This window comes from Podarcis melisellensis (genome assembly GCF_964234715.1).
Source record: "Podarcis melisellensis genome assembly, chromosome: 16".
Lineage (NCBI taxonomy): Eukaryota > Metazoa > Chordata > Lepidosauria > Squamata > Lacertidae > Podarcis > Podarcis melisellensis.
The window spans coordinates 41,583,210-41,608,531 of NC_138533.1; the positions used below are offsets into that span (position 1 = coordinate 41,583,210).

Genomic DNA, 25,322 nt, shown 5'->3' on the forward strand with positions numbered 1-25,322 from the left:
CCACCAAAATTCCACCTTGCCCAAATCTTGCAGGATAAGGATACTCATACGACCCTGAAAGTGGCTAGGTTCCTGGTCGCTGTCCTTACCCAAAAGCGACGCCAAGGAGCACTACAAGCTAACTAAGGCGTAGTATGCCATTCTATCTTATAGTATTTTATTGTTATAGTGGTGTTTTAGCGGCTGTTTCCCCCCCCCATGCACAAGCTGTTACTTATGTGTTGTTTTTACCTGTATGGGCCTACGGCCGTAATAAATTCAATTCAAAAAATTCTCCTTAGTTATTCTGGGCTGTGTTTCCTCTGCTGAATCATTTGCTCCAAATTCTTCAGATCGGGTATTGTTTTCTTTATCGGAGAAGACTGAGGCAAAGAAGGCATTGAGGGGTTCAGCCCTTTCTGTGTCCCCTGTTTGCATTTCACCATCTTCTCCTCTGAGTGACCCCGCTGTTTCTTTGTTCTTCCTTTTGCTATGAACATACCCATAAAAGCCTTTTTTGTTGCTTTTAACCTCTCTAGCAAGCCTGAGTTCATTCTGTGCTTTAGCTTTTCTGACTTTGTGTCTACACGTGCTGGCTATTTGTTTGAATTCCTCTTTGGTGGTTTCCCCCCTTTTCCATTTTTTGTACACATCCTTTTTTAATCTTAACTCAGTTAAAAGTTCTTTAGATACCACCCTGGCTTCTTTAGGCACCTTCCATGTTTCCGTCTCATTGGTATTGCCTGAAGTTGTGCTTTTACTATCTCCCTCTTAACAAACTCCCAGCCATCATGAACTCCCTTTCCTTTTAGTATTACTGTCCACGGGATCTCACCCAGCACTTCCCTAAGTTTTATGAAGTTGGCTTTCTTAAAGTCAAGAAACTGAGTCCTAGTATGCTTGGCTGCTCCTTTCCGCTGTATAGTAAATTTCAGAAGAGCATGATCACTCGCGCCTAATGATCCTTCCACTTCTACCCCACTAACCAGGTCATCCACATTGGTTAGGACCAGATCTAAAAGGGCTGTTCCTCTTGTTGCTTCTCCCATTTTCTGGACAATGAAGTTGTCTGCAAGGCCAGTGAGGAATCTGTTTGACCTTATGCTCTTGGCTGAGTTTGACATCCAACAAATATCCGGGTAATTGAAGTCCCCCATTACTACTATCTCCCTTCCTTTTGCATGCTTGGCCATCTGTTCCAGGAAGGCATCATCTATGTCCTCCGTTTGGCTTGGGGATCTATAGTAAACTCCCACAATGAGGTCACTGTTATTCTTCTCTCCCTTAATTTTGACCCAAATGCTCTCACTTTGGCTTTGAGGTTCTAAATCTTGGATCTCTTCACAGGTATACACATCCCTGAAGCAGAAGACATCAAGAAGAGGTGGCAAGAATACACAGAGGAATTATACCAGAAAAATATGGATGTCTCGTACATCCCAGGTAATGTGGTTGCTGACCTTGACCCAGATATCCTGGAGAGTGAAGTCAAATGGGCCTTAGAAAGCACTGCAAATAACAAGGCCAGTGGAAGTGATGGTATTCCAGCTGAACTATTTAAAATTTTAAAAGATGATGTTGTCAAGGTACTACACTCAATATGCCAGCAAGTTTGGAAAACTCAGCAGTGGCCAGAGGACTGGAGAAGATCAGTCTACATCCCAATCCCAAAGAAGGGCAGTGCCAAAGAATGCTCCAACTACCGCACAATTTCACTCATTTCACATGCTAGCAAGGTTATGCGTAAAATTCTACAAGGAAGGCTCAAGCAGTATATGGACCGAGAACTCCCAGAAGTGCAAGCTGGATTTAGAAGAGGCAGAGGAACCAGAGACCAAATTGCAAACATGCGCTGGATTATGGAGAAAGCTAGAGAGTTCCAGAAAGACATTTACTTCTGCTTCATTGACTATGCAAAAGCCTTTGACTGTGTCGACCACTGCAAACTATGGCAAGTTCTTAAAGAAATGGGACTGCCTGATCACCTCATCTGTCTCCTGAGAAATCTCTATGTGGGACAAGAAGCTACAGTTAGAACTGGATATGGAACAACTGATTGGTTCAAAATTGGGAAAAGAGTACGACAAGGCTGGATATTGTCTCCCTGCTTATTTAACTTATATGCAGAATTCATCATGCGAAAGGCTGGGCTGGATGAATCCGAAGCCGGAATTAAGATTGCCGGAAGAAATACATTTTAAAAAATAAAATAAAAAATATTTATTACTTTTAAAGCTTACAAAGAAGGAAAAGAAGAGAAAAAAAACAGGAGAAAAAAACAAAAAAGAAAGAACAATACAATACAATATATAAACAATACAAAACACAGCACATTAAACTAAACATATTAAACTAAACAAAACCCTAACCCTAACCCTAACCCTAAACAAAACCAAACAAAAACAATTTAAAAACATAAATTACACCTTTTCCATACTCTATCTTTCAGTCCCTTGTTTCATCGACCTCCTCTCACCTCCCTTTTTGTATTCCACTTCTATTAATTGTTTCAGCAAATCCTTTCCATCTTTCTCTATTTTCTGTCATATTATAAATGTCTTAACATATTTTTAACCTTATTTTCCATTAAAACTAAAATACTTATATATGCTTAACTCCTTATAACATTTCTACTAAAGCCATAAAATTTCATTCCAACATTTTTCTATCACTCATTAATTTTACAGTATTTCTATATATAAACTTTAAATTTTCCAATCTTCTTCCAACTTCTCTTCTCCCTGGTCTCGGATTCTGCCAGTCCTTTCCGTCAATTCCATATAGTCCATCAACCTGGAGATCTTATGTCCGAGGCTCTTAACTCTCTTCCAAGTCCCTTCTGCAGGTCTTCTTCAAATTCTTTAGTGCTAAAGAGCAGATCTCGGGAAGACTCCAACCTAACAATGCTTTTATTCCTTCTTGACAGGTCAGCCAAATTTCCATAGTTAAAGCTAAGATCCATAAAGTGTTTCAGGACATGTTTCAAAATTCCTCCAAATCCAAAGGCCCCCAGAACTTCAATCTCCTCCTGACCCAAGTCCATGTCCCAAAAGTCAGTTAATCCCTGCATAGAGGGATCTTTCCAACTTTCCTTCTCCAGTCCAAGCTGGGCTCCGATCCTCAAAATCTGACTTTTTCTAGATTCAATCATAAAAGGCCTCAACTTATAGTCCTCAATTTGCTTCTGTAAGGCTAAGGATCCCACTTGTATTACTTTAGGTTCAACAACAACAGCTTTCTCCTTCTCCTCCACAATTTGTCCTGCCAAAGTAGATTCCTGTACCAAGTCCTGAATAATTTCTGTGTTGGTGCTCACTTTTTGTCCCAAATTAATCACTTTTTGTCCCAAGTTATCAATTTTAGTAGTCATATCATCCGTCTTATTGTGAAGCTGTTCCAGCGAATAGCTTATCTTACATAATGCAGTCACTATGGCTTCTCCTGTCAACATTCTTAAATGGTTCAAGGTCAATCTCTGGTTCTCACAATTTCTTATCTTGCAGCTGGAGATTCCCCAGTTCCACTCCTGTAACAGTTTCAAAAGCTCCCTCTAGAGGGAAACAGTCTCCACTTGTATCAATCCTTTCAAGCACAACTCAAGCAATAAACATAGTTTCAATTTTCAGTTACTTTTCCTCCTTTTTAAACGCAGAAGAGGACAATGGAAACAGTATATTTCTCTTATTTAGCTAGCTGTCAAATACGTTCTGTTCACAGGCAATGAACTCTCCCAAAACATCACTCTTTTTGGCAGGCCGTTTCCAGGTTCAGAGCGGTGGTAATTTGATTTTTTACTCTCTCCTGCAGGCTCACTAGGTCCAAAATTTTCCCCCTCTTCTCCTGCTTCCAAGGGGGGTTTGATGATTTTAACCGATGGAAATTTAATCCTTTGCCAAAGGCTTTCCAAGACTTTAGCTTGTAACGTCTTTGCTTCAATCTATTTACAAAAGAGGAAGGCGGACTTCCTGTTTAAAACCTTCCCGTTTCGGTGCCAAATTCCGGCAGTTCGAATCCCCGAGGTGGGGTGAGCTCCCGTCGTTCAGTCCCAGCTCCTGCCCACCTAGCAGTTCGAAAGCACAATTAAGTGCAAGTAGATAAATAGGTACCGCTTTTAGCGGGAAGGTAAACAGTGTTCCGTGTGCTGCTCTGGTGCCGGTTCGCCGGAGCAGCTTCGTCACGCTGGCCACGTGACCCGGAAGTGTCTGCGGACAGCACTGGCTCCTGGCCTCTAGAGTGAGATGAGTGCACAACCCTAGAGTCTGTCAAGACTGGCCTGTACGGGCAGGGGTACCTTTACCTTTAAGGATCCAATTTTCCGTTCTACTCACGGGTAGTTGTTTAAAGTCCAATTGTCCACAGGAAAAAGTCAGCGCTCTCCGGCAACAGCAATGCGGCTTTCCTCCATGAAAGAACAACTGATTGATTCAAAATTGGGAAAGGAGTATGACAAGGCTGTATATTGTCTCCCTGCTTATTTAATTTATATGCAGAATTCATCATGCGAAAGGCTGGGCTGGATGAATCCCTAGCCGGAATTAAGATTGCCGGAAGAAATATCAACAACCTCAGATATGTAGATGACACAACCTTGATGGCAGAAAGTGAGGAGGAATTAAAGAACCTTTTATTGAGGGTGAAAGAGGAGAGCGCAAAATATGGTCTGAAGCTCAACATAAGAAAAACAAAGATCATGGCCACTGGTCCCGTCACCTCCTGGCAAATAGAAGGGGAAGAAATGGAGGCAGTAAGAGATTTTAATTTCTTGGGCTCCATGATCATTGCAGATGGTGACAGCAGTCACGAAATTAAAAGATGCCTGCTTCTTGGGAGAAAAGCAATGACAAACCTAGACAGCATCTTGAGAAGTAGAGATGTCACCTTGCCAACAAAGGTCCGTATAGTAAAAGCTATGGTTTTCCCAGTAGTGATGTATGGAAGTGAGAGCTGGACCATAAAGAAGGCTGATCACCTCATCTGTCTCCTGAGAAATCTCTATGTGGGACAAGAAGCTACAGTTAGAACTGGATATGGAACAACTGATTGGTTCAAAATTGGGAAAGGAGTACGACAAGGCTGTATATTGTCTCCCTGCTTATTTAACTTATATGCAGAATTCATCATGCGAAAGGCTGGGCTGGATCAATCCGAAGCCGGAATTAAGATTGCCGGAAGAAATATCAACAACCTCAGATATGCAGATGACACAACCTTGATGGCAGAAAGTGAGGAGGAATTAAAGAACCTTTTATTGAGGGTGAAAGAGGAGAGCGCAAAATATGGTCTGAAGCTCAACATCAAAAAACGAAGGTCATGGCCACTGGTCCCATCACCTCCTGGCAAATAGAAGGAGAAGAAATGGAAGCAGTGAGAGATTTTACTTTCTTGGGCTCCATGATCACTGTAGATGGTGACAGCAGCCACGAAATTAAGAGAAGCCTGCTTCTTGGGAGAAAAGCAATGACAAACCTAGACAGCATCTTAAAAAGTACAGACATCACCTTGCCAACAAAGGTCCGTATAGTAAAAGCTATGGTTTTCCCAGTAGTGATGTATGGAAGTGAGAGCTGGACCATAAAGAAGGCAGATCGCCGAAGAATTGATGCTTTTGAATTATGCTGCTGGAGGAGACTCTTGAGAGTCCCATGGACTGCAAGAAGATCAAACGTATCCATTCTTAAGGAAATCAGCCCTGAGTGCTCACTGGAAGGACAGATTGTGAAGCTGAGGCTCCAATACTTTGGCCACCTCATGAGAAGAGAAGACTCCCTGGAAAAGACCCTGATGTTGGGAAAGATGGAGGGCACAAGGAGAAGGGGACGACAGAGGACGAGATGGTTGGATGGTGTTCTTGAAGCTTCCAGCATGAGTTTGATCAAACTGCGGAAGGCAGTGGAAGACAGAAGTACCTGTCGTGCTCTGGTCCATGGGGTCACGAAGAGTCGGACATGACTGAATGACTAAACAACAACAAATTCCCTGAGTGAATGAAGCAAGAGCTGGTGGGTCACACTTTCCCCCTTAGATACACAAGAGCCTGCTGGTTCAGGCTCATGGCCCATCCTGTGCTCACAGAGGCCAACCAGATGCCTTTGGGAAACTCACAAACAGGGCCTGAGCACAAGAGCGTGAGGGCCTGCAGGGCCAGGCTAGTGGCCCACCTAGTCCATCTCAGTCTTTCAGTTCTTTTTGCGTCTGGGCTGGGTGAGCTGGCTTTATGCCCTGTGTAAACTGCTGGAAGATGCAGCGTGCCTTGTTCCTAAGTTCTCAGGCTGCTTAGCATTTCCTTGGGCAACTCAGACTTTTTCCCATCTGGGAGAGGTCTGTGAGTTCAGAGGGAAGTGGTGGCAGCTGTTATCAGATAGTTAAGATGCACCAGTACTGTAACTGGCCTACTCTGGAAGGCAGTTGTGCAAAGAGTAATGTGAGACACTCTCCAAAGTACTTCCCTTCTGTCTCCCTCACTTCTTGCCAAAGTTACCCACTCCCTCCCTTTATACCTCACAAAAGCCACCTCCTCTCCTTATTCCTCACCAAAGCCATTACCTCCTTTTACATTTCCATCGCCAAAGCCACCCCTTCCCCTCAGAGCTCACCAAAACCACCCCTTCCTCTCCTCTTACACCTCAGCAAACCTTCACTCACTGGCCTCGGCCACCTGCCCGCTTCCTTGCCAGTTTTGAGCCCCACCTGTCAGTGGCCTTGTGAATTTCAGCCTGACTACATCCTTAGGAAAATATGTACAGTATTGGGAGAAATCTATACAGAGCAAAGTTGGTTCCTGAAAAGGTTTGTCCCATTTATTTGTTTATTTTACTTTAAATTATTTATATACATTGCTTTTCACCAAGAAAAGACTACAAGGCATTTCTGAGTTGCAACCTTTCCCATGGCAGAAAGTGATAACTTTAAGCTCTGAATGGGAGCCCCATGCAAGAGTTTTATGTAAAAAAATATTTTCTCTCTCTCAGTCTCTTCATTAAGATTTCGGAAGCTGATAACATTATGAGGCATGTTCCTTGCTGCTCAGATTGGACATGCTCACAGGACTGCTATAGTTCTACTCAAGACATCCCTCATTTCGCGTTATAGAAAGGCATTAGAAATAAATACCCAACACAATCTTCATATCAGATTAGAGATTATTGGCCAACCCATCATAAAACTGGATGTAGTAGTTGCTTTGCTATCTTTATTCCTATATCTGCACCATGAAGCCTGGCTACTGTACGTGCCTGATCCTCAACCATAAAGATCCTATTAGGCATGAATTCCAGTGTGGCATCTTTATCTGTCTCCTCCCCTCCCTGTGATGCTACATTATCTTCAAGGGGAGGGGACAATTCACAAGGGGAATGGTTCTGCACACTTTTCCAGAAAGCCACTTCCCCATCCTCAAAGCAGACCCAGGGAACCCTAACAAGCAACACAACATATTCAGGGAACCCTAATTAAGTCATGTCATGTGTAATTTGACTCTCAATCTTAACTGATATCTGAGAACTGTGTTTGATGGACCCAAGTTCAAACCTTCCACCTCAGTTCTCAGTTTTTCAGTCTTTTAGGGGCCAACTTTGCAGGTTTTTGCAAAGTTAAATGGGATGATTCACTTTAAATGTTTCAAATGTTTCAAAAAGCGATGTGCAAAAATAATGCTGGGGTCAAATAGCCTGTGAAACTATTTCCCTTGGATTCTATTAGTTCTTAGCTCAAGGCTGCCATTCTATGCAGTGTTACTCAGTGGTTTTCAACCAGTGTGTCATGGCACCCTGGGGTGCCTTGAAGGATGGTCAGGGGTGCCGTGAGCAACATTGGCCTCTGTTCCTCTTCCCTTCCTCCTCTGATGCCCTTTCACGTCTCTGCCTCCCAAAGGGTTGCATAGCTGTTTCTTGCAGCAGCTCTGGCTACAAGCCCCGCAAGCAAATAGTGCCTCTGGGGCTGGCTAGGAGGTGCTTCCCAGGCCCCTCTCTTTTGAGGCAGGGGGTGGCAGCTCAGGCACCACGGATGGCATCAGCAGCTGCCCAAAGGACTCCCAAAAAGAGGAGAGCAGAGAAGGGGCTGAAGGAACACTCCACAAGGGAGGGTGTTCAAAAAGGGGTGAGGGGCTGCCAGCTCTGCAAACAAGGGGTGACCTAACTGGGCTCCTTAGCCCCAGAGGGGTGCCGCAGAAAGAATGCAGTTGGTCAAGGGAGCTGTGGACCCAAAAAGGTTGAAAACCTCCAACCTAACTGAATAATATGTTGGGGCTGAAAAGCAAGCAGACACAGTAAATCAACTTAGATGGAAGTAGATTTGCAAGTCCGTGTTGCAACCCAAAATGCCACTGACTCCCTATAAATAGTAAGTTTGTGGTGTCCATTTTTTTAACATGTTGCATCTTGTCCTTGTGCAGCATCTCGCAGTGGGTCTTTAACGCTAGCTTGGCATAATCAATACAGTATTTCATTTTATTATTATTGGTATCCATAATCACTCTCGTCACAAGGGAGCTCTTGAAAGGAAGTAAGACTAAGCATCCTGATCCATCTGCATGTCCTTTTTCTCTCCAAGGGAGAGCTCCCTCCCTCCCACACTTGGCTCGCACACTTCCTGCTCCCTTCAGCAGCCCAGGTTTTGCCAGTCTGCAATTTCCAGCAGAGCTGGCTTATAGAGAGATAGGAAGGAGGAGCATTGCTTTCCAAGTGTCTCAGCAGGTAACAAGCCAGTGAATTAGAAAGACTTGTGGGGGGTCCCAGCTGGGCCCCTCCAGAACTGGAACAGTTTGTGCTCTGTAGCAGCAAAGAGACGCTCTTCATCACTGCTGCTGCAGGTAACTTTGGAGAGCTGATTTTTCTCTGAAACTATTCCTCTTTCACAGCAGTTCTTTAAATCAATGTTAATTGCAGTTGTTACATTAAAATTATAATCAGCATGTGAAAAGACTGAACAGAGCATGGGAGGGGGGTGTCTTCTGCCTCTCTTATAATCCTAGGCCTAGAGGGTTGCCCAATGAAATGGACAGATAGTGGCTGAAATGCTTTGTGGACCAAAACCACTTTAGCATGTGAAAGTCACTGCCACAAGAGGTTTTTTTTTAAAGGACTGTAATTCATAGAAGAGAGGTGTGTCTACAAAAGACTATTAATTAGTGATGTTTAGCAAATCCATTCCTTACAAATCCCAAGATGAACTGACCTAGGATTTATTTGAATTTTGCTATGCAGTTCTTGTCCCAAGAAATAAATACCAAAGTGCATGTTAAAAAGATGCACTTTAGGATTGTAGCAGGAACGCCCCCCCTATCATTCAGTTTGTACAAACTTCATACACACTCACACACTACATATGCTACGCTTCTGTTATAAATTCATAGAAAATCAACCATACATCAGATTTGCACTGTTCCACATTTATTTTACTCCATGAAGGAAGGACTACAAAATGGGGAAGGTTTGACACAGGCCAGCCATAATCCCTTCACCATCCCAGCACATCCACAGGAGCCCTGCCCAGTTGCTATGCCAACCCTGATGGTCCTAGACAGAAGACAATCAAGATCACAAAGAACTTCCATATGGGAGTGGATTCAGCATGGACTGGAACAAAGGACAATGATCAGATCTTCCCTCAGGGGGCAGGAAACTGCGACTACCTTTTGTCTTCTGAAAATGACTCATGGGGAGGGGGGAGAAGGGAATCAGCCAGGTGACAGGACACTCAGGTTACCACCACAACTCCTCCCTCAACCCCTCCTTTCTGTAATGTATGCATGATGTTTCTGGGGGTGGGCTTGACCTACAGGATGGGAATTTCAAAAGTTTTTATAAGGTCTTGCACACCATTTTTCTGTGTCTTTTCCTCTCTCCTGCAAGTGAGGGGAATACCCTGTTGCAACAGTTCAATAAAGGCCAAGCCTACAGGCTGCTGTTTTGCTCCAAGTTATCCTGGTTGGTGTCTTTGTTTTTGTCCAAGGGAGCCCTCGGATTTTTCCGGTAACAGGATAAAATATGTTTAAGAAATTTGAGAGCAAACACCTTAAACATATGTTTATATTCAAAGTTTTGTGTAGATTGCAGATTACTAAAGAAACAGGGCAGGCTTCTACGAACATGTGTGAAACTGCTCCATCCCAATTATTTGCTGTTTGGACCTTTATGCTCTCAAAATTTTCCCCTTGGACTGGGCTCAGGCATCCTCTGAAGGCCCACAGCTTCCCTAGTCATACCCAGTCATATGGGTACAAAACAGCAGTGGAGGAGTCTGTTCATTCCTAGCCACAACGTGTCTAAAATTCTCCTTAAAATTTTAAAACCCACCAAATGTAACTGTTGCAAACTGCTTCATATTAATAAAACAAAAACAACTTCGGATTGTTAGCCCCCAGCTCTAGTGTAGCAGAAGTAATGAACAGCACATTCATCATTTTACAAGCACATCCAGAGAAAACTGCCAGCATCCCTCTCTCTTTGCCAACATGCCTTGTCCAAAAAAACCCCCCTCCATTGCTGAATGCATTTTGACATGGGAGACTTTCTTAGCAGCATAAAATTAGAAATAATATGCAGAGTGAAATCAAGCGGAGCTGATCATCTGTCACTCAAGGGGTAGATGGGAAGCTCACTGGGTATGAGAATGTCTCGGTACTTTATCTTCCCAGACAGCCTTTATCCTCAAAGAAAGATGACAATGAAGAGATCCTTCTCCGTTCTTTCCCAAGGATCCCAGTCTATAGCCTTCTACCTCCCTTGCTTGGGATTTCACAGATTCACACAAATCGCAAAGTCCATCTAGTTCAACCCTGTTACGGAAGGGGGGGGCATGTCTTCTTCACCTTCTTCTTCGCTACAATATATCAATTTATTTCCAATTGTCAATGTCAAAAGGGACTAAAATCTATAAAATTCATGGAAAATCAGCGTGCCAGTTTGCTCGGTTGCTCTGGGACTCCATCGCACCTCCCCTGTCCAGCATGGTCCCTCAAGCAAGGTGTCAAGACCCTAATCCTTTCAAATTGCTCTGATCAGCCTTTCCTCCAGACAATGTCAGGTGGCAGACTATGCATATTTGGGACCATTGTTTTCTCATCCCCAGGAAGTGTTTATCTGTGCATATCTCCAGCTCTGCATATTCCCCCCTCCCTCCTCCATATGTTAATCTGTGTAACCCAACCTCCCTTTAATATATTCATGATGTAATCTGTGTAACCAAACCTCTCTTTAATGTATTCATGACGTGTTTTGCACTGTATTCTGGGACATGGAGGGAGTTTCAAAAACTCATGTCACCCCTTTCTCGCTGTTCAATCTCGCCTTGAACCTGTTGCGCAATAAACTTGGATCTTCTGCAGTTTGCTCCTGTCTCCGGCTGAGCTCATTTTCCTCCGCAGGGACCCACGGACTTAGTCCGATGAGCTGGGTGGCAGAGCAGCCTCGCACCCAGATTTTTGCCGTAACAGTTGGCGCCCACAACATGGGGCATGCGGTTCTCCCGCGTTGCTGACCGGGGGCCCCGAAATCTTCAGCCGGCACCAGGCCATTTTGCCTGGGAAGATCCTTTGGCCCCCCGGCCATCTTCCGGGCGGTAATCAAAAGCCCGAGGAGTTCAGCCGGGGAGCAAAGAGGGATCCAGCCGGCTTATTCATCAATCCCGGGATCATCATAGAAGATACGTGAGTATAAGGAAAAGGAAAATCCAGTGCACTGGTGGGAAAGGGGTGGAAATCTCCTGGCAACTGAATTCTCTGCCCTCCTCTCTATCGCTCCTTCTCGCCTGTCTCTTGGTCCAGTTGGTGAGAGAGACCGTGGACTGCTGCTCGACCCGAAAGGGGGGTTCTGAGCTCTATCTCTTTCTCTAAAACCTCTCCAGCCAGCCGCACCAATTGGGAGTCCGAAAGTAAGACGGAGAGACCCGACTTGAAAAACAGCCGACTCTCCGCAACGGACGTCCCAGTTGAAAGCAAGGCGTTGGAATTCTTCTTCCGAACTTCCCGAGCGTCCTCACCGAGGGGGCAGGAAGGGGTCTGGCTTTCTATCCAATCCCAGCCGCACTGGTCGGTGCCACGTAACACGTGTATCCTGCGTGAGCCCGCTTCCAAAAGCAAGGGGGATTTTCGGTTCGAAACTCTATCCAGGGATCACCCGATCTGGCACCGCACGGCGCGGGCGTTCAGTAGGGCCCCTTTTCCTGAGATTGACGATAGGTAGGAGGTTGCCAGGAGGGATAGCCCATGAGGAATTGGGCGGGATCGGCAGAGTGGAAAAGGACCCCAGGTTATTGACTAAGGAAATAGGAAGGAATACCGGATAGCTAGAGCTCTTTAAAAACCCTCTAAGGAAGTTGCCAAGCGACTAAAGACCCCTCTTTACTATAAATCCCGTATTAAGTATATCAATCTCCTAGATATACCAATCCTTACCGCCCTTTCTCTTCCCTCTTTCTGTCTAGACACGCGTAAAACATAAAATGGGTACCCAGGCTTCCAAACGCGAGCGGGCTCACTCTGGGAAGAAGGCTTCTAGAAAGCCATCTCAGTCTCAGAAGGACCCTGACTCTCCTCTCCAATTTGTCATCACGTATTGGAAGACGATTCCTGGCCACAAATTATTATCGAAACAAAATTAGAGGACCTCTGCTCTGAAATCTGGCCCGCCAGCACCGCCTCCGCCAAGCCCGAATTGCGTTGGCCGGCTGGTTAACTGGTGGTGTTTGAAGAGGCAAGGAGGCTCTTAAAACCATGTGGGACCTTCCTACTAATTTCACTTAATGAAGCTAAAGGAAGCAGCCCAACTCCTTGCAATAACCAACTAAAGGATGAGAGTATATATGTTTACATGTTGTCTGTTATGTGTGTTGTGTGTTAATACATATATGAGAATATGTGTGTTTACATGTTGTCTGTGATGTGTGTTGTCTGTTCCTTCCGTCTCTGACAGACTGCCTTTCTTAAGCGCGCATAGTTTAAACTGCAAGCTTGCTTCAAAATTTTAAATTTAAGGACGCTATGCTGGACCTTATCAGTCCTAAATAAGACAAAATGAGAATGAAGGGTGCAAATGTTTACCCCACCTCTTGCTTTGCCGCAACTTTTCAGATTGTGAGTCTACAGTCTATTTTGGAATGTGAATGTTTCTAATGTGAATTAGATGTTTCTGCTGCAAAAGCGTAGGTGAGCACAACTGCTCTCTCAAGCTAAAATGCAGTGTATTTATTTCATGAAGCACATGCCTATGAAAGTATGGTCTTCCTTCTAAGAAAATAGCTGAGGCCAGTTTTAACTTTTATTTGGTTGGACAGAATAGTTATTGTAAGGCTCCTGATATCAGGCCTCTTTTCTTAGAAAATGCCCCCCCCCCTTGTTTCATTCTGTCTCTTTCAGGATTTTTTTTCCTCTTCTTCTGTGCCAGGTAAATTTACTTCCGAGTAAGCTTCCTTTAAAGGAAACTGCAAATGGGGGGGCATAGATTAGGTCTACTATTCCTCTGCAAATTCAGATTAGGCTTACTATTCCTCTGCAAATTCAGGAAAAATTGTCACTTTTGTATTCCCTTTAAATCAAATCTATGGCTGTTTTAACTATGCTTTATAAGAGATCCTCTCCGTATCTTAAGAAAATGTTCACTTCAATCTTTCTTTAAAGATCATTTGTCTAGGAACTTGCACTCTAAGGAACTTGCACGTCTAAGGAAGTAAACTCAAACTAATCTCAAGATCTGCTAAAGGGTTCTGTATAAAGTTGGGAATTTTTATTTTCCTCTTCCTTAGTACATGATAGGAGCACTGATTGTGCTCTCTTCCCCAGTAGTGCCTGTGTACATAAGTATGTGTGTGTAGTACAAATCTTGCTGTGAAATCTTGCTGTGAACCCATTATTTTGGAGGGTTGGACTAGATGACCCCAGGGTCCCTTTCAACTCTCCCAATTTGTGGCTGTGTGGAAGGACATGTGTCCGCAAGCATTGCAGGGTAATTCTTAAATTCTGGTGTGGTGATGGAGTTGAAATTCAGCCTAGCTTTGCTCTTTAGTTTTAAGAAGGTGAGAGGTGAAGCTGTGATGTTTTGAAGCACAACTGGTAATATCAAGCATTTGAGTGATTACAGTGTTTATCATTTTGTTTATCATTTTGCCTACTATTTGAAAATCAGACAAATACATATGGGCCTTGACCAATCCTGTAAATAAAGGGGCAGGAAAATTTTTGTCTGCAAATGGTAAGGCCGAAAAACTTAGAATGTTAAAAAAAAAATTAAAAATCCTATGAATTCTGACTCTCTGGCCATTTTCCCCCATATATAAGGGCGCGGCATTGTTCCACGAATGGCCAGAGGGATAGTAGCCCTTTCCTGTACATAAAGGAAGCAGTCGCTTTGCTTGGGCTGAAATTGCTAGCTTTTGTTGGTGAATACTTCAATTGCTGAGTTTCTCTCTTTTGTTTTAAATCTAACCCTCTTTTAAAATCTACTCCTTACCCTTCCCTTATTCAAATTCTAATTTTGCCAAAAGATGCAACATTTCAATAGTATAAAAGGTTTGCTGAGACATGAACTCCACACATGCACAGAGACTAGATCAGCAAAAAAAAAAAGGATAGGAAAAGAAATGAGAGAGAGAGAGAGGAAGGAGGTTTATGTAAAACTTGGAACCATTGAGAGAAATCACCCTTAATGTGTCCCAAGTTTGAAATCTTAACATGCCAAATTCTTTTCACAGGTAAATATCAAAGAATTCCACCCCTCAATGGGATTTAAATCACAGACTTTGTGTGCATTTTAGGAACAGCATTTCCTGACAGGCTTCTCACATGAAATAATTTTCCCTTTTAACAGGATATGTGAACCCCGATAACAAAGTGTTTGTCCCTTTTTTTTCTCCCACAACAACTTTCTTTCTGTTCTGTGAAATCCCTGCTGTATTAGTGACTTCCATCTCTTCGTGGCTTCGACACTTTTAAAGTTACAAATAATCTGTTTCCATTTATTTAATCCGTTTTCCATGATGTCTATGAAATTAATCGAAGCATAACCAAACATTGTTTGTGGAGTGGTATTTGTTTACCTTTTGCCTGAGCATTCCTTATTAATTCTGTCATTTTGGCTAATTCAAGGTACTTGCACAACTTTAAATTGCCATTAAGTCATTTTCCAGTATTTTGCTATTAACATTCTAGCCGATGTTGTCACATCAAGAAACACTCTTTTATTTTCATTGTTACTTCAGATTTCTTAAAATTCTGTGTCTTAGCATTTATTTATTTTGGTTCCTCATAGGTCATTGTGTGTGTGTGTGTGTGTGTGTTTTATTATTATTTTAACTGTGTCTTTTAAGTCCACCCTGCCCTTACAGGATATCACTTCTACAAGTGTGTTAGTACAGATCCAATGAAAAGCTTCGCCACCACAACAGAAGAAACCAAAGTTCCAAAGTGGCCACAGCTATCTCTTTCAAAGGATATAGACTGCCGGGGGAGTGGGGCTGACAAGGGGGGGTGGAGTTGAATTGCAAGGACATTTTCTGACTTTTGAACCTCAAGATACATATATAAAATATCCCAATTGTCTCAAGATATGCAACTGATATTTAATTAGTTTGTTTTGTATTATGTGTTATTACGTAGGAATGTTGAAATGTGTCTGACAGTGTGTCATTTCCACAAATGGGGGGGCTATTTTGTGGCTATTTTTGTGTGTAAGTGTTTTATGTCTAATGTCTTATTCCTTACACCCCAGTGGAGGATCCTCATACATTCTATACCTTTAACAGATCAAGCTATTATGTAGTCCAATGTTTAGACTTAGATAAATTTATTACCATATTTCGTTGTTTCACCTGGCACTACTGCCAACTTCCCTACCCATTTTAAAAAATGTGCTAAAACTCACTTTACCAAGGAGAAGCTTCTAAGATACATGAAGGTGGATATGCTTTGGTTTAGCAGGAATGATCCCTTATACAGTTAAATTGACTTATTTCGACAAGTGCCCTTTTAAGAATGGTATTCTTTTAACAGATTGGTTTGAAGAGTTGAGAACCATGGGGCAAGATAAATTCAAATTGGACTCAGTTTGAATTGGGCAAGTGTATCGAGGCTGCAATTAGCTTTTGGTCCTTAAAGTGCAAGTGAGCAACTTCCCATGACTGCAAGAGCAATAATAAAACCCCATAGAAAGGCCAAGGTAAAGACATTTCCCTCAGGACGTGTCCAAACCTGTGCCAGCTGTGATGGGTGCCAGGCAACATGGCTAATATGAAAGCCCTAAGTGGATTCACCAGGGATTGCCACTACTGTGACACGTGAGACCACAGAAGAGCTACCTTGACACCTGAGAACACAAAATGGCGGGGGGCAAAGCAAACTGCATTTTTTTCCAGTCAATAGTGGACCTTCCTGCTAAATGTAAAGCATAGACCACTACTGAACAAAATACAACAGGTGTTCCTTTATGCGATATCCTATATCCAGCTATCTGCACTACTATACTTGCAAATGGCCTTAAGAGGCATGATTTGCAAGTCCCCTTCAGGTTTGCACAAACCCACACATCTAGTACGGTAGATACAAAGTTATTATTTAGTGCATATCTATATAACATAAACATACATTGTATTGGTCCGTGTTGCTCCCTCCTTTGTTGCCCTGCTCAACCAACCTCCTTTTCCATTAGGGCCTATTCCCACTCACACGGCACCCCTACCTTCACCGAGATTTAGGGTGCGGAGAAAAGATTTGCAAGTTCTTACAGAACTTTAATGCAAATCTATCTCCGAATGGGGGACTGTTACGGAAGGGGGGGGCATGTCTTCTTCACCTTCTTCTTCGCTACAATATATCAATTTATTTCCAATTGTCAATGTCAAAAGGGACTAAAATCTATAAAATTCATGGAAAATCAGCGTGCCAGTTTGCTCGGTTGCTCTGGGACTCCATCGCACCTCCCCTGTCCAGCATGGTCCCTCAAGCAAGGTGTCAAGACCCTAATCCTTTCAAATTGCTCTGATCAGCCTTTCCTCCAGACAATGTCAGGTGGCAGACTATGCATATTTGGGACCATTGTTTTCTCATCCCCAGGAAGTGTTTATCTGTGCATATCTCCAGCTCTGCATATTCCCCCCTCCCTCCTCCATATGTTAATCTGTGTAACCCAACCTCCCTTTAATATATTCATGATGTAATCTGTGTAACCAAACCTCTCTTTAATGTATTCATGACGTGTTTTGCACTGTATTCTGGGACATGGAGGGAGTTTCAAAAACTCATGTCACCCCTTTCTCGCTGTTCAATCTCGCCTTGAACCTGTTGCGCAATAAACTTGGATCTTCTGCAGTTTGCTCCTGTCTCCGGCTGAGCTCATTTTCCTCCGCAGGGACCCACGGACTTAGTCCGATGAGCTGGGTGGCAGAGCAGCCTCGCACCCAGATTTTTGCCGTAACAACCCCCAGAAATGCGGGAATCACAGCTAAACAACCCCTGGCTGGTGGCCATCAACCTCTGCTTAAAAAACTCCAAGGAAGGGATAATCCACCACCTTCCTGATTCTATTATTCGGAGGGAGCCCCCTTCTACTGTCAAACAGCTCTTACCCTCAAAAAGTTATTCCTAATGTTTAGTTGGAATCTCTGTTTTTGTCATTTGAATCCTCTGGAGCAGCAGAAAGCAAGCTTACTCCATCTTCAATTTCACAACTCCTTCAGGTATCTGAAGATGGTTATCATGTCTCCTCTCGGTTGATCTGATCCCACAGTTCCTCCTCACCTTCTCAAAATTTAGCATGACATTTTTCCTAACACAAGTTTCTCCCAACAAGCCAAAAAAACATAGGGCACCCTGTAGTCAAGAGGTTTTTTTTCTGGCAGGAAGGCATGGCTGGGGCCAGGCCAAGGCATTTATGCACCTGAGGTATGTCCCCACCAGAGAAGAAGGGGTGAGTGAAGATCTGCATCAGGAACAAGGGTGGGAGGAGATCAACAGGCACCTCCTATTTACCAGGAAGCTCTGTGGAAGCAGCATTGGGAAGGGGCTGCGGAGGAGACGGCAGAGACAGCTCCCAAGGAGCACGCTGCGGCAGGTGATGCATTGCATGGAGGCCACATCTGCTGCCCCTGTGGATCTTGCCCCCAGAGGCAGCTGCCTCACTTTACCTCATGAGTGGGCTGGCATTGGCTCTCCTCTGGAACCCCACAGCCAGGAAGGAAACACGGGAAGACCCTTCAGCTGTATCAGGCCAATGGGACGCATGGTCCAGTGTTTTTGTGGTGGCCAACCAGCACCCTGTTCCCACTCTAGCTTGCTGCCCTGAGGTGTGACTGCAGCAGGGAGGTAAGCTGTGGAACTCCCTCCCACCAGAGGATGTGATGTTTACCAACCTATATGGCTTTAAAAGAGGATTAGACAAATTTGTGGCACAGGAGAGGGTGACCAACGGCTACCAGCCATGCTGGCTATGCTCTGCCTCCATGGCTCTAAGTAGCAATGCTTCTGTATCCCAGTTTCTGGAAACTAGGTAGATGCAGGGGGTGGTCTATGATTGGTCCTTTTTGATGGCTTTCCAAAAGAGGCATCTGATGGGTCACTGGGAGTACAGGATGCTGGCTGTCAGGAGCTGGCCAGCTTGAGAAAACAGCACTTAAGAGGTAATTACAGAAGATTTATTGCAGACAAGCAATTAGCCTCTGAGCGCTCTCTCTGAGTGACCATCTATCACAATCAAGTTGACTATTCTGAAGAACACATCCGGCTACTGCCGAATATCCTGAACCTCCTCGCCTTACATTTCTGGGTTCGTCGTCTGTCTTGGACTTTCTCCATTCACCTAGTTCTGGGACTGATGGGGTCAGCTACTTCCTCTTCCAGTGACGAAATTCCCCCCCTCCCTTGTGCCGTGAGGGACTATAACTCCTCAGAGAGCTGGCTCCCATCCAGCCTGCTTTCCCTATGTTGATAAGCCACATTTCTGCCAGCTTCAGAGTGGGGAGGAGGTGTCAGCCCCCCATTTCCAACTGTCTGAGAACTCTGCAATACTCTCTGATCTGCTGCTGCCTGCCTGCTTTCTAGCTGAGGCTGCCCTTCTTGGTTTTGGGCTGTCGTGTCCATGACACTGGCCTAGATGGGTCATTGGCTTGACTCAACTGAGGGCTCTTCTGAGGTTCTTTTGTCTGTCCCATTGGCAGTGCATGTCGGTCCAGTTGTCCTCTCCATGGGGAATTGTGGGGGGTGAGGCTATTTTGTCCTTCCAGGCCTGGTGTGTGTGTGTGTGTGTGTGTGTCTTTTAACATAGTTATGAAACCCATTAGCTGGAGTCAGCAGACACAGGTGTTTGACCACATCCACACTATAAAGCACATTTAAAGCTAATGGCTTCTCCCCTCCAAATCCTTGGGAACTGCAGTCTGTTAAGGGTACTGGGAACTATAGCTCCATTGGGGTGGGGAACTGAGTTCCCACTTTTGACACAGGCCATTTTTATAGATGCTTTTGGAAATGTTTGCATTTCACACTGGGTAGCCCTGATCAAAGAGATTCTGAAAATGATTCTGAATCCCACAGTTGTAAATCAACTGGAAAGAGCTAAATAAAGGATCTTGCCTCAGGGGGAACAAGGCCTGTCATAAAAAAACAATATATTAAATGGTTGCAGTGTCTCCAGGGTTTCTGGCTGGCTTGCCGGGGTTTTGCTCCTGCTCTCCAGAATGGTGAGATGTAACATTGCATTTCTGTTTGAATTGTGGCAATTGCTTCTCAATTTGCACCTATACATATTAATGAGCATATGCAGATTTCATGCAAATCTGTGTCTTGGTTTTTTGGGGACACCTTCCCTCTCTTCTGAGCAATGTGCCAGTGGCTCTTGCCTCCTTCAGTCCCAGCCTCTCTCTTGTGTTCAGAGTGATCCTTCTGCACTTTATTTCCTACCTCCCAGTGACCCACAATGCCCCCTTGCCTTCCGGACATCTTCTGAAATCTTCTGACAACTGCCCACACCTTCCCACCATCACCCCTGTCACACCCACTCCATCTTTCCCATAAATATATGAGGCTGGATATCCCACTAAAGGTAGTTCTTACGGTTCTCTCTGCCCTGGCAATCATATAACCCTAGGCTTGTAGAGTTGGAAGGGACCTCAAGGGTCATCTAGTCCAACCTCTTGCAATGCAGGAATCATAGAATTGTAGAGCTGGGCTAGAATCCCAACCCTCAGCAATGCAGGAGTCCTTTGCCCAACGTGGGACTCAGACCCACAGCCCTGATGTAATGAACACATCTGCCCCAAGTATAGAAACACAGCATGAGTTTGGAAGCAGTCAGACAGCTTCAAGCAGTCCCCCTCTCCCTCCTCCTGCACCAGAATGGAATGTAGATATGGTGTCAACAGAGAGGGAGAGGAAGAGAAGTCAGCTCGCTCAAGAAGCACAGACAGCCTTGGGAAGCAGGCGGGGTACCTGTTCCTCACCGGAAGAGAAGGCAATAAATCCCCTGAGCCCAAAGAGTAGATGTATGGGAAAGGTCTTAGACAGAAAACAAACCTGGATGCGTAAGGATCATAGGTTCAGGATATTCTGCAGAACCCGGAAACATTCCCCAGAAGGGTCAACTGACTCATAAGGCCCAGATGATCCGAGGCTGTTTGTATTGCAATAAATCTTCAAGCTAATTACGACTTGTGTGTTACCAAGACCTGGGCTCCTGACAGCTGAGATGAACAGTCTCATGGTCTCCAAAGGGCAGCCCTGACAGAGGGGCAAACAACCTCTGCTTAAAAAACCTCCAAGGAAGAAGAGCTCACCACCTTCCAAAAGAGACTGTCAGAAAGTTCTTCCTTAGAATCGCCTTTCTTGTCATTTGAATCCCTTGCTATTTGGGACTACCCTCCATGCATCCATTTTGTGAATGGTACATGGCACATGCTCTGACATGCTCCACTCTTAATTATTCCTTCATCTGTTCCACGGCTCAGCTCTAGAGTTGAAAGTTTCAGGTGAAAACTGGGCTTTAATGATTTGTTCAGAATTTTAAAACAGAATATTATTTTGCTGCACTCAGATGTTCTCAGCTGGACTGTTGTGTTGTCTGCATTGTAAGAAGAAAGTAGATAGATTGCAATGGGTTCAAGGGAGGACAGGAAAGATGGTCAGGGATATGGACAAGGATGAAGGATGAATCAGTTATGTGTAGTTTGGATACTGCTCACTTCAGATGCCTGAAGGGCCGTCAAATGAACTTTAGTTACAAGAGGGTATAGATTTTGGCTGAACATTTGGAGAAACATCTTGCTTAAGAATGGAAGCAGTTGCCTAGAGGATTGATGGTCTTTCTCTCCACCCCCCCCCCAGTCCAATAAAGCCTTCCTCATGCAAGCACATAAACTATAGAACTCCCTGCCACCGGAGGCAGGGATGGCCACCAACGTGGGTAGCTTTAAAAGAGGATTCGGCAAACTTAGGGAGGATCAGTCTCTTAATGGCTATGAGCCACAATGGCTCTGGTCTCCCACCTTGGTCTGAGGCAGCAATGCTTCTGAATCCCAGTTGCTGGGAGCCACAGGGTGGCTGAGGGCTCTTGTGCCTGGCTCCTGCTCCTGCTTTCCCACAACCCATGGTGAAAACAGGATATTGGACTAGATGAACCATTACTCCATTCCAGCAGTTTCTGTTGAGTGATTTATTGCATCTGCAGCCTGCTCTTTTCCCCAAGGGGCTCAAAGAAGGCAATGACTGGCCTCAGGTCACCTAGGGAGTTTCATGGCTAAGTGGGGATTTAAATCCTGACCTCTCCCAGATCCTGCTCTAACCCTCACACCTCATGCTGGTTCCCTTTTGGACAACTCCCCTATGTCCCAGCCAGCATGGTTCTATGCTGTCAGGGCTGATGGGAGTTGTAGTCTGAAGCACCTGAAGGTCATCAGGTGGAGGGAAGTTGTGCTACATCACACTAGCAGGGGGACGCCAGGTGACCAAAGTCCTTCAGTTAACTACTTTTCCATGCCACCCAAAGCTGCTGCCACATCAGATTTTGCTGCCATTGATTTGGCATTGCAAAGTGTTAGTGGGGAGTGGGGATGCCCAGGAGCGAACCCTTCCAAACTGCTGATTTGCATTTTGACAGGTCTGTAAAAGAATAAATTGTGCTTGAGCGATTCATACTCCTACTGCATTTAATCAAAACCCTCTTCCCACAATCTAGAACGTACTGATTAGTACGTACTGGGCTTTCAGTCCTCCAGCCATTTAAAAAGTGGGTGATAAATAGCCTGGGAGGAGGATGAGAAGAAAGGAAAGTGGATGGACAGATCTGAACGAATCTGGCAGGGGAATGCATGTGCAGGTTTGCATTTGGCAGAGTTTCCCGCATCTAGGCCTAGGGGACACTTTGAGAGGAACGCCAAATCCTCATTCCATGTCAGTCTTCCTTTTTGAATTTGTACATAGAGCTCCCGGGTTTGTTCTTCGCTGAAAGGCAACACTGTCTGCTCTCTAATTCAGCAAGAGGGATGACTCAAGGTTAGATGTTCCTGGGGCTGCCATAAATGGAAGGAGGCAGAACATTTCCAGCTTGGTTTGGGGATTCTGTTCTTTGCTGCTTGTTCTACAAACACAGGCAAGTCTGCAGTGAAGGAAGGAAAGCCAAAAGAAAGGGAAGGCTGGTGATGGTGGGGTGCAAAAGCTCTTCCTCAAGGAACTGAAAGAGCCAAAATGCCCACTTTATTCCCCATACTGTGAGCTTTGTGGGACTGGAAACCACCAAAGAGGGAAGGAGCAGCAAAGAGACAAAGGCATCCTGAAGCAAATTACGGTAGTGCCAGATCCCTAAACTAAGGGGCCACTTAGAATAATTGACTTGCAGATCTGGAAGGGACCCAATGGACATCTAGTCCAAACCCACGTAATGCAGGAACCATAGCTAATCACTTAATTCAGATCTCCATAAGAGAGAGGGTTATTATCACATTTGTATACGAGTGATGCAATTGAGTTTTCTGGGCAGCTTTCAGACCATTAAAAACCTAAATAGCATTAAAATGATTAGAGAAAAGCTTTTGGGCATGGGTGAGAAAGACCCTCCAGCTGTTGTCCAGCTCCCACCCCCTGTGCCAGGGTGAGCAGTTGCCAGAGATGATGGGATCTGGAGTCTAGCACCACCCAAGAGGCCACCAGCTCTCGGATACAAGATGCTAATGGACAGGACCTTAATTTGCAAGGGGGTCATCTGAGATATCGTAAATGAGCTATTGGCAAGAGGTGTTATTATTATTATTGGATTTTCCATAGAAAGGGTAACTCTAGATTTAAAAGGCAAATACGGGTTATAAAAATATTTTTTGATGCCACTGGTGTCACATGAATGCTCCCCCCCCCCAAAAAAAAATCTGTATCCATGAGCTCTAATTCCACAAGACGGCCTTGTCTAGGTTCATTTATCATCAAGATCAAATGGCAACAAGGGCCTCTGAGAGCATCTCTTCATCTGCCAATGCGTTTGCTGCCCTCAGCTTCTTAAGGAGCAAGGGAGGAATATACATTTAATAACTAAATAATAAACTACATATGTCATTTAATTCCATTTATAAGGTTTGCAGGACAATACCCAGCTGAACTGAATTTTTTAAAAAATAATATATGCATTCAAATAAAACCTGCATTCAAATAAAACAAAAGAATAAACTGATAAATATAATAACATTGCAATCCAGCGGCGGCAGCAGCAGCAGCAGCAGCAGAGAGAAGTTCTTTTGCTCAGGCTTCATCAAATGCTTGAAGGAAAAGACTTGAGGTCACACAATCAATTAGCATGCGAAAGAGTTGTTGGTTCCTGGAATTAGTAAGACAAATCACTCCACATGCTGAGAACAGCTAAGTCTTCCAGGACAATTTCCATGCTGAGGCTGGACAAGGTTTTCCCCATGTTTTGTAGGGTTGTCATATTCCCTCTTTTCATGGATAGATTCATCATAGAATCATAGAGTTGGAAGAGACCACAAGGGCCATCGAGTCCAACCCCCTGCCAAGCAGGAAACACCATCAGAGCACTCCTGACATATGGTTGTCAAGCCTCTGCTTCAAGACCTCCAAAGATGGAGACTCCACCACACTCCTTGGCAGCAAATTCCACTGTCGAACAGCTCTTACTGTCAGGAAGTTCTTCCTAATGTTTAGGTGGAATCTTCTTTCTTGTAGTTTGGATCCATTGCTCCGTGTCCGCTTCTCTGGAGCAGCAGAGAACCATAGTGAACCATAGTGAAAAGTAAAAAAGGTAAAGGTAAAAGACCCCTGACACTCTGGGGTTGGGACGCTCATCTCGCTTTACTTGCCGAGGGAGCTGGCGTTTGTCCACAGACAGTTTTTCCAGGTCATGTGGCCAGCATGACTAAGTCTCTTCTGGCGAAACCAGAGCAGTGCATGGAAACGCCATTTACCTTCCTGTTGGAGCAGTACCTACCGGTATTTATCTACTTGCACTTTGATGTGCTAGGACCAAACAACGGGCGCTCACCCCATCGCGGGGATTTGAACCGTTGATCTTCTGATCAGCAAGCCCAAGGCTCAGTGGTTTATACCACAGCACCACCTGCCTTAAAAGAAGAAGTTGGCAAATGTGTCCTATTTTTTGCTCTTCAAAATATGGCAACCCTATCAGAACATAAGAAGAACTTGTTGAACTAAGCCTGTGGCCCATCTTGTCCAACCTCCAGTTCTCCCAAGGGAAACTCACAAGCATGACCTGAGCACAAGAGCAGCACTCGCCCTCCTGTGGTTTCCAGCAACTGGGATTCAGAAGCATTTACTGCCTCCAGTCATATAGGCAGAGCAGAACCAGAATGATGAGTAGCCATTGATTGCCTGTTCCTTCATAAATTTGTTCAGTCCTCTTTGAAAGCCACCCAAGTTGGAGGCCATTACTGCCTCCTGAGGGAGCAGGTTCCATAGTTTGACCATGATCTGTGTGAAGAATGACTTTCTTTTATATTATGTTTATTTCTAGAATGCTCTTTATACTAAAGCATCCCAAGGCAGGATGCAAAGCAACCCTCTTCCCTTAAAAAAAAAGGAATACAAATATTAAAAACAATGTGATGTAGTTTATTAATATTTGGGCCATTCACAATATTTAAAATAATTAAAAGCCATACATGAACCAACACATTTCCAACATGGTGCAGCCGTGCTCCATGACCATTCATGGGCTCCATCATTTCCACAAATCCCTAAAGAGCTGAAGGCCTCTGTTGCTCTGCTCATGCAACTCTGCTTCATTAAGGTGGTGGTTTTAAATGCTAACTAACACCTAACAGGTTGGGAAGATGGGCATGTGGTGCATTCTGACTAGAGGCAGTCTACCTGCCTGATCTGGCAATGACTCACTGCAGAGAAGACTGTGGCT

The 25,322-nt window shown here is 44.4% G+C and overlaps 1 protein-coding gene and 1 long non-coding RNA gene across 2 annotated transcripts in view; one reads left to right on the forward strand and one right to left on the reverse strand.

The window, feature by feature from the left end:
* Positions 1-25,322, reverse strand: part of SEZ6L (seizure related 6 homolog like) — a 141,162-nt gene that overhangs the window by 93,299 nt on the left and 22,541 nt on the right.
* On the forward strand, positions 13,316-14,520 carry LOC309359378. The gene is made up of 2 exons (XR_014163827.1): positions 13,316-13,420; positions 13,451-14,520. It is a non-coding gene; the product is annotated as an uncharacterized lncRNA (long non-coding RNA).